The 9,898-nt window shown below is 38.6% G+C and overlaps 1 pseudogene; it reads right to left on the bottom strand.

The window, feature by feature from the left end:
• Window positions 1–717: 717 nt before the first annotated feature.
• On the bottom strand, window positions 718–1,928 carry LOC122926286 (annotated as a pseudogene).
• Window positions 1,929–9,898: the final 7,970 nt, after the last annotated feature.

The raw sequence follows: 9,898 nt of genomic DNA, 5'->3' as shown, positions 1-9,898 counted from the left end.
ATAAAACAATACAGGATGCTTTACTTACAATGCTCCTTGTTTAATAACGAAATGTACAGTATAACCACAGTTTTACCCATGAGTAATACCATGAGTGTGTAAATACTGTCAAGTTTCTGCCCCAAATTAGGGACAATTTTTGGAACTTTTTAATTTTAAAAAAGCATAAGAAATATGAAGAAAAGAACTTTGCTAATTTCTAATTATTATTATTACGCATCGTCTTTAATAAAGATCATAGTGTATAATACAATAATACAGGATGCTTTACTTACAATGCACCTTGTTTAATAACAAAATGTACAGTACAGTATATCCACAATTGTACCCATTAGTAATTCATTCATTTTAAGAAAAAATTCTATATATTCTTTAATTATAATTTAACTTAAGACATTTAAGTTGTTGTAGACTCCAAGTAAATGTTTCATTTTTCTTTATCAATCAAATCAAGCTTCCTGCAGTTTCATCCTCCAGACAGCATATAATCGCAGTCATATAAATAAGGCTACCATATACTATTGTTTTCATAAATGGATAGTGTTACCAAGTGGAGCACCCATTTTGCATGGTGAATGTATCTAAATTTTTATTTAGCTTTGCGTTTTCAGACACAACCCAAACTCAACTCGCTTATTTTATGGTATATGTTTAGAAAGCTAAAACATTTAGATGTATACCAGTATTTCCAAGAAACGGTGGCTGAAGAATTTGGCCTTACTTTGGTTTATGGGCATGAATAAAATAGTAACCTTCATAATCAGCAACATCTATCCTTGATTTATCAATACGTGAGGTATAAGCAGCTTTTTCAATAATATAACCAGCTTCTTTAAACGCCATCTCCAGCTCTTCTTTTTTTGAGCTCATTATACTAAAGCGCTTTTTACCAGCGTGATAATAAGTAGCATTCAGTCCACTTAAGATCAAAAGGTGACCTCCAGGTTTTATCAAATCCTTGAAATTTTTCAGAACACTACAGTATGACTTTATGTCTTTACAAGGAGCTTCAAGACAGAAGCAAGACAGGAGACAATCAACCGGTGGCACAATGACAGGGTCATAAGGGTTTCTTTTGAAAGCGTCACATTTCAGGATTTCTTTCACCTTACAGCGGAGTTTCTCAGCCTTTTTCTCGAAATCCTCCCTATAAACATACAAGAATAAAATGAATTTGCCTATTAGTATGTTACTGAGAAGATAGCTGATACCGGAAAGAAATACCAGACTGTAAGAGCATATGGACCACAGACGTAGGCTTTTCCTTACAATTTTATACTGCATATCTTTGTGATCAGATAGGATGGGAGGCTGTATAAGGACTAGCCCTGCACAATTCTCAGTGCATATTGAGATACTATACAGTAGCTTATATTACTGGTTTGGAGACAGCACACCAGAGTCATAAGCAATAAATGTCATGAGATTGTACCACTGGTAAAAAAAAGATTGAATACAAAGCTACTTGCTGACTCCGGTGTGCTGTCTCCAAACCACTAATATGAGCTATTGATTTACTCCGCGGGTGGAAGGAGCCTGTCAGGAGATGTGCACCCACAAAAGTCACTAGACAAAACGTGTGCTGAGGTCTCATAATGATCAGGAGATACTATACAGTACCTTGCAAGAATGAATATACTTTCACATATTTATAATGTACTAATATGGTGTATAATTGAAAATGGGAAACAATACCTATTTCCTTCCAGCTCACATACACATTTGATGATGTGAGTCCAGTTAAAAGCATCTGGATCCTTGTTCAGCCATTTTTGAAATTCCGCGTGGTTCTGTTCAAGGAAATCTGAGGCAATGATTTTATCAAACACTTCACAGGCTGAGAGGAGTTGATAAATGGTGGCTCCAGTGCCAAAATCAAGCAGGGTTTCTCCTCTTACTCCACCTTAAAAGATAACATATTTAAATATAGGGTTAGAAAATAATTATTGGAAATAAATTACTGTCTAAAATCTGAATCTTACATCTGCTACATGTGGGTAAAGACCATTTTAACCACTTAACTCTCAATGACGTACTATTACATAACTGAGCGAAGTGACGCAATACTGTAGTACATCACAATGGGGTTTTATACAGTCATCCTGCTATCACTGCCAGGATTGACAATAACCGTCCAATCCCGTCAGTTTACCAGGGTCAATAGTGACCACATCATCTGAGTGATTAGACAGAGAGAAAGCTCCCTCTGCTTTTCAATTAGCAGCCTGCGAACACAATCACAGGGTGCCGAGTAGCTGTAATGGCAGCTGGGGGCCTATAAGAATAACTATACATTGTAATCCACAAATATTGCCAAAAAGGAAAATAAAATGTGAAAAAAATAAAAAAGTATTTTTTTTATAAAAACTATTAAAAAAATAAAAAGAAAAACTATCCACATTAATTCTATAAATAAATAAAATAAAAAAAATCTATATATTTTTGATTGCTTATATCTAACTACCTAATATATTGAATCATCTCATTATTTCACCCATGGTAATCACTGAAAAAAAAAAATCATCAATAGGTTGCATGTACAGTACAGACCAAAAGTTTGGACACACCTTCTCATTCAAAGAGTTTTCTTTATTTTCATGACTGTGAAAATTGTAGATTCACACTAAAGGCATCGAAACTATGAATTAACACATGTGGAATTATATACTTATCAAAAAAGTATGAAACAGAAAATATGTCATATTCTAGGTTCTTCAAAGTAGCCACCTTTTACTTTGATTACTGCTTTGCACACTCTTGGCATTCTCTTGATGAGCTTCAAGAGGTAGTCACCTGAAATGGTTTTCACTTCACAGGTGTGCCCTGTCAGGTTTAATAAGTGGGATTTCTTGCCTTATAAATGGGGTTGGGACCATCAGTTGTGGAGAAGTCAGGTGGATACACAGCTGATAGTCCTACTGAATAGACAAAATAGAAAAAAGCAGCTAAGTAAAGAAAAACTAGTGGCCATCATTACTTTAAGAAATGAAGGTCAGTCAGTCTGAAAAATTGGGAAAACTTTGAAAGTGTCCCCAAGTGCAGTCACAAAAACTATCAAGCGCTACAAAGAAACTGGCTCACATGCGGACCGCCCCAGGAAAGGAAGACCAAGAGTCACCTCTGCTGCGGAGGATAAGTTCATCCGAGTCACCAGCCTCAGAAATCGCAGGTTAACAGCAGCTCAGATTAGAGACCAGGTCAATGCCACACAGAGTTCTAGCAGCAGACACATCTCTAGAACAACTGTTAAAAGGAGACTGTGTGAATCAGGCCTTCATGGTAGACTATCTGCTAGGAAACCACTGCTAAGGACAGGCAACAAGCAGAAGAGACTTGTTTAGGCTAAAGAACACAAGGAATGGACATTAGACCAGTGGAAATCTGTGCTTTGGTCTGACGAGTCCAAATTTGAGATCTTTGGTTCCAACCACCGTGTCTTTGTGCGACGCAGAAAAGGTGAACGGATGGACTCTACATGCTTGGTTCCCACCGTGAAGCATGGAGGAGGAGGTGTGATGGTGTGGGGGTGCTTTGCTGGTGACACTGTTGGAGATTTATTCAAAATTGAAGGCATACTGAACCAGCATGGCTACCATAGCATCTTGCAGCGGCATGCTATTCCTAGTTGGACCATCATTTATTTTTCAACAGGACAATGACCCCAAACACACCTCCAGGCTGTGTAAGGGCTATTTGACCATGAAGGAGAGTGATGGGGTGCTGCGCCAGATGACCTGGCCTCCACAGTCACCGGACCTGAACCCAATCGAGATGGTTTGGGGTGAGCTGGACCGCAGAGTGAAGGCAAAAGGACCAACAAGTGCTAAGCATCTCTGGGAACTCCTTCAAGGCTGTTGGAAGACCATTTCAAGTGACTACCTCTTGAAGCTCATCAAGAGAATGCCAAGAGTGTGCAAAGCAGTAATCAAAGCAAAAGGTGGCTACTTTGAAGAACCTAGAATATGACATATTTTCAGTTGTTTCATACTTTTTTGATAAATATATAATTCCACATGTGTTAATTCATAGTTTTGATGCCTTCAGTGTGAATCTACAATTTTCATAGTCATGAAAATAAAGAAAACTCTTTGAATGAGAAGGTGTGTCCAAACTTTTGGTCTGTACTGTATCTGAAAATAGTTCAATAAAAACTACAGATCACCCTGGAAAAAATGAGTCATCACACACTGACAGAAAAATAAAAAAAATTTATGGGATGTCAGGGAATGGCCACAGAAAAAATAGTTTTTAAAAAATAGTAAACCACATCAAAACCCATAAAACTTGATATTTAAAGAATATTAATGATTTGTAGAATAAAGTTAGCAAGTCATTTAACAGCACAGTGAACACCATAATATTTAAAACCTAAAAATAAATTTAAAAAATCGCTGAATTTATTAAAGCGTATACAATATAGTAGAGGTACCCCAAAATGACAACTTTAAATATACAACTTATCCCGCATAAAACAATCCCTCGTATGGCTATGTTAATGGAAAAAATAAATAAATATAAGTTATGGTTTCTGAAATGTAAAGATGAAAAACCTGTACAAATTTAATGGAGCTATAGGTACCAAACTAATCTGTGTTCTTTAGGGTTGTTTATACATATTAGTTTTTCTCTTTCAATAAATTAGTAAAGATTTCAAACATTCTGCTTTAACTTTCTCATTATAGGTTACTAAATGAAGAATGATGGGAAAAATATATATTTTTTTATTGTAGCACAAGGTCGCAACATAACAAAATTATTTAAAAAAGTTAAAATGTCTGAAGGCTTTCTGAATGAACTGTAAGCGTAATTAGCAGCATCAGTATATACATATAGCTGCAGATGTTGCACAATTGTGCCTTTTTCTAAAAAAAAAAAAAAGTTGCACATTTGATATCGTTATTTAAACAAATTTTTATGTGTCACCAGTAGCATATATTTTGGTTGCCGGGGGTTATCCAGTTGCATCTTTTTTCCCAAAAATCTGTTGCAAACTTTCCTCAATTAATACTCACTGTACCAAACCTTTGACTTCTCATTGTTTAAATGTAAATCATAAAAATATCTGGTAAATGACTAGTGGCAATGGGCATAATAATGAAAAACAAAAGACCTGTGCCATGTCATCGTCGATTGAGAATATGGGTAGCCGCAGTAGTGAAAACAGCACACCCAGAAATCATCTGGGTCGGTAAGAGTAGAAGACCACAGTTCTCTCTCACTTCTAGTGAGCAACAGATTATTGAGGACAAAGAGGATGACATTGTGGACTGAATGGCTCACTAATCGTCACAGTAGGAAGATGTTGATGTCACCTATGAGTCTGACAGCGTGCCTTGGAGTCAGGGTTCAGCTCATTCTTCCTATTCTACCTCCTTGTGGCCCCAGAGAAGCTTTTCATTTTTATCATCTGTCTTTAATGCCCCCTCCTAGTCGAGGGCCTTCTTTTTTTGTAACAAGAGCCAACAACACTCCAAGTGCTATGAAAGATACTCACTATAGTCTTCCTCTTGATGACTTATGTGAGAACAGTTAGCGTTTGGACTGCCATAAGGAGTAGGTTCAAGCAGAGAAGGAGGACTGCTGACTGAAATGGACAGCTGTGTTTGTGGTGATAGTAGAAGTGTCTCTTATAGCCATGGCGGTGGAAGTAGGGGCACTGGTAATAATGTGATAGTAGAACTTGAGGCAAATACAGAGCAATTAGCTAGGAGGGGGGTTAGGAGCCCACTATATTAATTTATAGTCTGAGAACAGTATTGGTGGAGGCCAATGAGGACGTGGAAACATCAGATGAGGAGGGTGGCGACAGCAGCAATAAAGAGCACAGACAATACACGGCCAAAACATGCAAAAGAAAAAAATGTCTGGACCAGATGTGCTTCTATTGTGGTCAGCTTGGGTACTGAGGATGTCACAAATACTGTTTGTGAAGGTTAAAAATGTGTCAGACATAGGCCAAGCTCGACTGCTGGCAATTCATTGTGGATATGTTCCTTATGGCTATTTTTCTCCACAGTGCTTGCAGACATAAGGATTGCTGTGTGTAAAATCTACAGGGTCAAAATAAACTCTGGGCGTTCAAAAACAAACATAGGCACTACAGCTCTCTAATACTTGATACAGCGTCCCCCAATCCAGTAGGGAAATTGAATTGGCCTGCAATTGGAACAGGATTGTACACCTTCTCCTTGTTCTTTGTAGCAGACAGGCCGCATACTCAGGCAGTAAAGTGTTGTTGGCATTATAATTTACTTCAGACCACTTCTCCTCCCATGCTTAGTCAGTCATCCATAATGGAATGTGTAGCTACAAAACAACTATGTAACTCCAGTAATCTGCTTGAGTACAAACTGAACTCCCACCTGGCCAATTTAGTGGCCGTGCAGTTGATGCCACACCACTTAACGGATTTCTCTGTCTTTAGAGAATAATGGTGTGACGTCCTTGTAGCACCAAAGACCTAATTTTCATATAAAGACAAAGTAACATAACTCAGGCATGGAGCATCGGATCAAAACAAAAAACAGTGTTTTAATCCAGTAAAGTACAGCTATGTGTCTATGCAAACAGCTAAATAGGTGAAAAACAACATATCCTGCTATTCAATGGGCAGTCTAGCTTCAAATCTGTAATGACAGCATAAACTCATCTGGCAGACTTTTTTATACTTATAAATGCTGACGCCCTTACTTTTACCGGCAAAACTTTATCATACAGATGTATCCACCATTATTTAGACTTGAATAACTCGTTAACACAACAAAAACACATTACAGTTAGGGTGAGTTCACATCACTGTTTCATTTTCCTTTCTTCTGATCCGTCAGAAGAACAAAAAAAATAAATGGATCCTGTTGCATCAGTTGGCATCTGTTTGAGCAATTTCCATCTGATTTCCTTAGTACTAGAGACCAAAGGTGACTACTGAGTGTGTTGTTAATAAAATATGTCTGGTCTATACACCCTTTATCAAATAAATTAATGAAAGGTACGTTTTAGGCATAAGTGACCTAATCAGCGATAGTACGCTATACGTTACAGGCCTGGTACCAAAGGGAGATGCAAAAATCCATGTTCAGTGATAGGTTGTCTTAGTTTGGGTACATTCACATCTGCACTAGCTAATCCAGAAGTCTGTTCTGGCAGAAGATAATACACTATATCCAACATACGGTAGCTAGATACTGCCATTTAACGCCAGACCCCATTGACTAGAATAGAACTCGGCAGGAATCCATCCGCTTTCCGGCAAGAGTATCAGGTTTCAGCAGGATAAAAAAAATATGCATGTATTGATTTTTGGATAGCCAAAACCTACCACTGATGCTGAAAACCAGTCGGATGCCTTCTGGATCTTATTAGTTAATGGGGTCCGGCAGTGAACGGAAGTACCTGGCTATGCCGGATATGGTGAAATCCAGTAGACTTATCCTGTGTTGGAACACAGACTATTCCCATCCGCCATACGGACCAGAATAGGACATGTTCTATAACTTATGGAACAGACATACGGATGCAGACAGCACACAAAATGCATGAGTGGGTCAGTGTGCTATCTGCAAAAAATATGGTCGTGTGCATGAGTCCTAATTCAGATCTATGCATGTTTTCATTCTGCCCAGGCAATGCCTGGATATAGATTTGACATATAGACTCTTTGAACTACTGATGTTTGCAACAGCTACCGACTTGATGGTATGATTTACATGCTATGGTTCTGATCATGAGAGGTACATTGCTGCTGGAGTAGAGATCGAGAGCTTTTCATGGACTTCTGAATGGTTGTTTGATTGTGATTGCCCCTATCATGTGCTCATATTTTTGTAAAAGTGCTAAATACTTTGAAAGAAGCAGCAGGACACATGCTGAACTGTTGCTCCTTGAAATCTTTTCCAACCTGTCGACATGGGAGGTAGGGGGACCACCTTCCCTGTTTTAGCAATAGGTGGAAGTCTTAGTAGTCTTAGACCTGCACCCATATACTGTAACATTTATCATTTAGCCCAGGACAGAGGGGATAAATGTTTCGGGCTGGAATACCCATTTAGATGCAATAAAGAGGTAGCAAAATGAATTTTCCTTGTCTAGATAAAAAAAATACTGCAGTACATTAATCATGCGCTACACTATAAATGTCATAGCTCAACCTTTTCAATGAAGACTGAATCACTTTCCTTTAGTGAAGGTTTCATGTAGATTTCGTAATGCAAAATCGGTCCATTCTCCAAAAAGAACGCCTTCCTCTGGCACAAAGAATGTCTGTAAGTATTCCTGGGGGTTAAATTCATCAATGTAGGTTTGTGAAGAGGTAACATGGGTGTCCATGATGTTCTGTCCACAGGACTATGATCTGATTCTCTGTTAGACCTGGTTGTAAAATAAATATAAGCCTTTGAGTTCTTTTTTCTCAAGTTTTTACTTTTAGGGCTCTTTCACACGAGCGGATGCCATGCAGGGAATCTGCTGTGTGAAAGAGAGCCAAGCCTCGTTCTGGACAGCAGAGACATGGATCATGATTGATAATGCTCCGTGCCTCTCTGTGACCTTTTTACTACAAAATCACAGTGAGATAAAGTTGTACAAAGCAAAGACCAGATATTATGGATGCTGGATTTATTCTGTCACATACTACAGCATAGTGACACGTTTCAGCAAATATCTTTAATTCTCATAGAGGTCTCCCCCACATACAAATTTGAGAATGTAAATCACAAATCTACTATCACATGTGAAGACGCACCTTATTGGAATTTGCTTACCGGAATGTGGATGAGCACGATGGCTACCGTTGATGACACTTGAACAATTAACACAATTTAAACACGGGTATGTGCCTTGCCTGGGGAGGACAGTGTACTTTGTCTAAGGCCAGATTTATTGCTGCCAATATCAGCTCTGACTATCCTGTCACGTATGTTGTGATTTACATTCCATGTGGTTTGCTGTATGTGGGGGAGACTTCTATGAGAATCAACAATAGAGTAAGTAAACGTAAATCTACTATTAGAAAGGGGAATCTATTACTCCCACTGCCATACCACTTCCATCAACAGAGACACACAATATCGCAATTGCGCTATCAGGTCATTGAGAGTGTTCCATTACCTCGCCACGGTGCCAATAGAAATAAATTGTTGCTGAAAAGAGAGGCATATTGGATCCATCGATTGCAAACGATGGAACCAAAAGGTTTAAACCGAGAATATAATGTGTGTGGTTTTATTTCACATGATGTCTAAAACTTTGTCCCTTTTTTTTACAGCGGAATTGATTTTCCGAAAATTATCTATATTATATTTGGGACAATTCGCTGGCTACATTACACGCTGCATCACTCCAGCTATGGGAGGAGCTAATGATGTGACGTCAGTTCCAATGGTAGGATGCATGTAAATAGTCTGATGAAAGCACTTATGTGCTGAAACGCGTCACTATGCTGTAATATGTGACAGAATAAATCCAGCATCCATAATATCAACATGTGCGAGTGTCGGTGTTTCCTTTGTACATTGTCTTTTGGGATGGCTGCCCGCTGACATGTGCACCGCCAAACCGCCAAGAGAACAGTGCCGACCCTTTGGATATACATAGTGAGATAAAGTTGTCACCGTGATTTTGTAGTAAAAAGGTCACAGAGGCACGGAGCATTATCAGTCATGTTACTGCTCCGTGTCTCTGATGTCCGGCTTGGCTCTCTTTCCACAGCGGATTACCCACACAGGATCCGCTCGTGTGAAAGAGCCCTTATCTGTCAAAAAAAACAAACTGTCAAATCTGTTAGGTAACACATTTGGAAGTCAGACATTTCCCATATCAATACATGGCAGACATTTAAATATCGCTGGTTAGTTTTGCACTGGCTCCACAGTCATGTCTTCCTCACATTGAGGCACATTAG

Source organism: Bufo gargarizans, chromosome 2 (genome assembly GCF_014858855.1).
Source record: "Bufo gargarizans isolate SCDJY-AF-19 chromosome 2, ASM1485885v1, whole genome shotgun sequence".
Taxonomy (NCBI): Eukaryota; Metazoa; Chordata; class Amphibia; order Anura; family Bufonidae; genus Bufo; species Bufo gargarizans.
The sequence above is the reverse complement of the archived record's forward strand: the minus strand, read 5'-3'. Positions and strand labels throughout refer to the sequence as shown.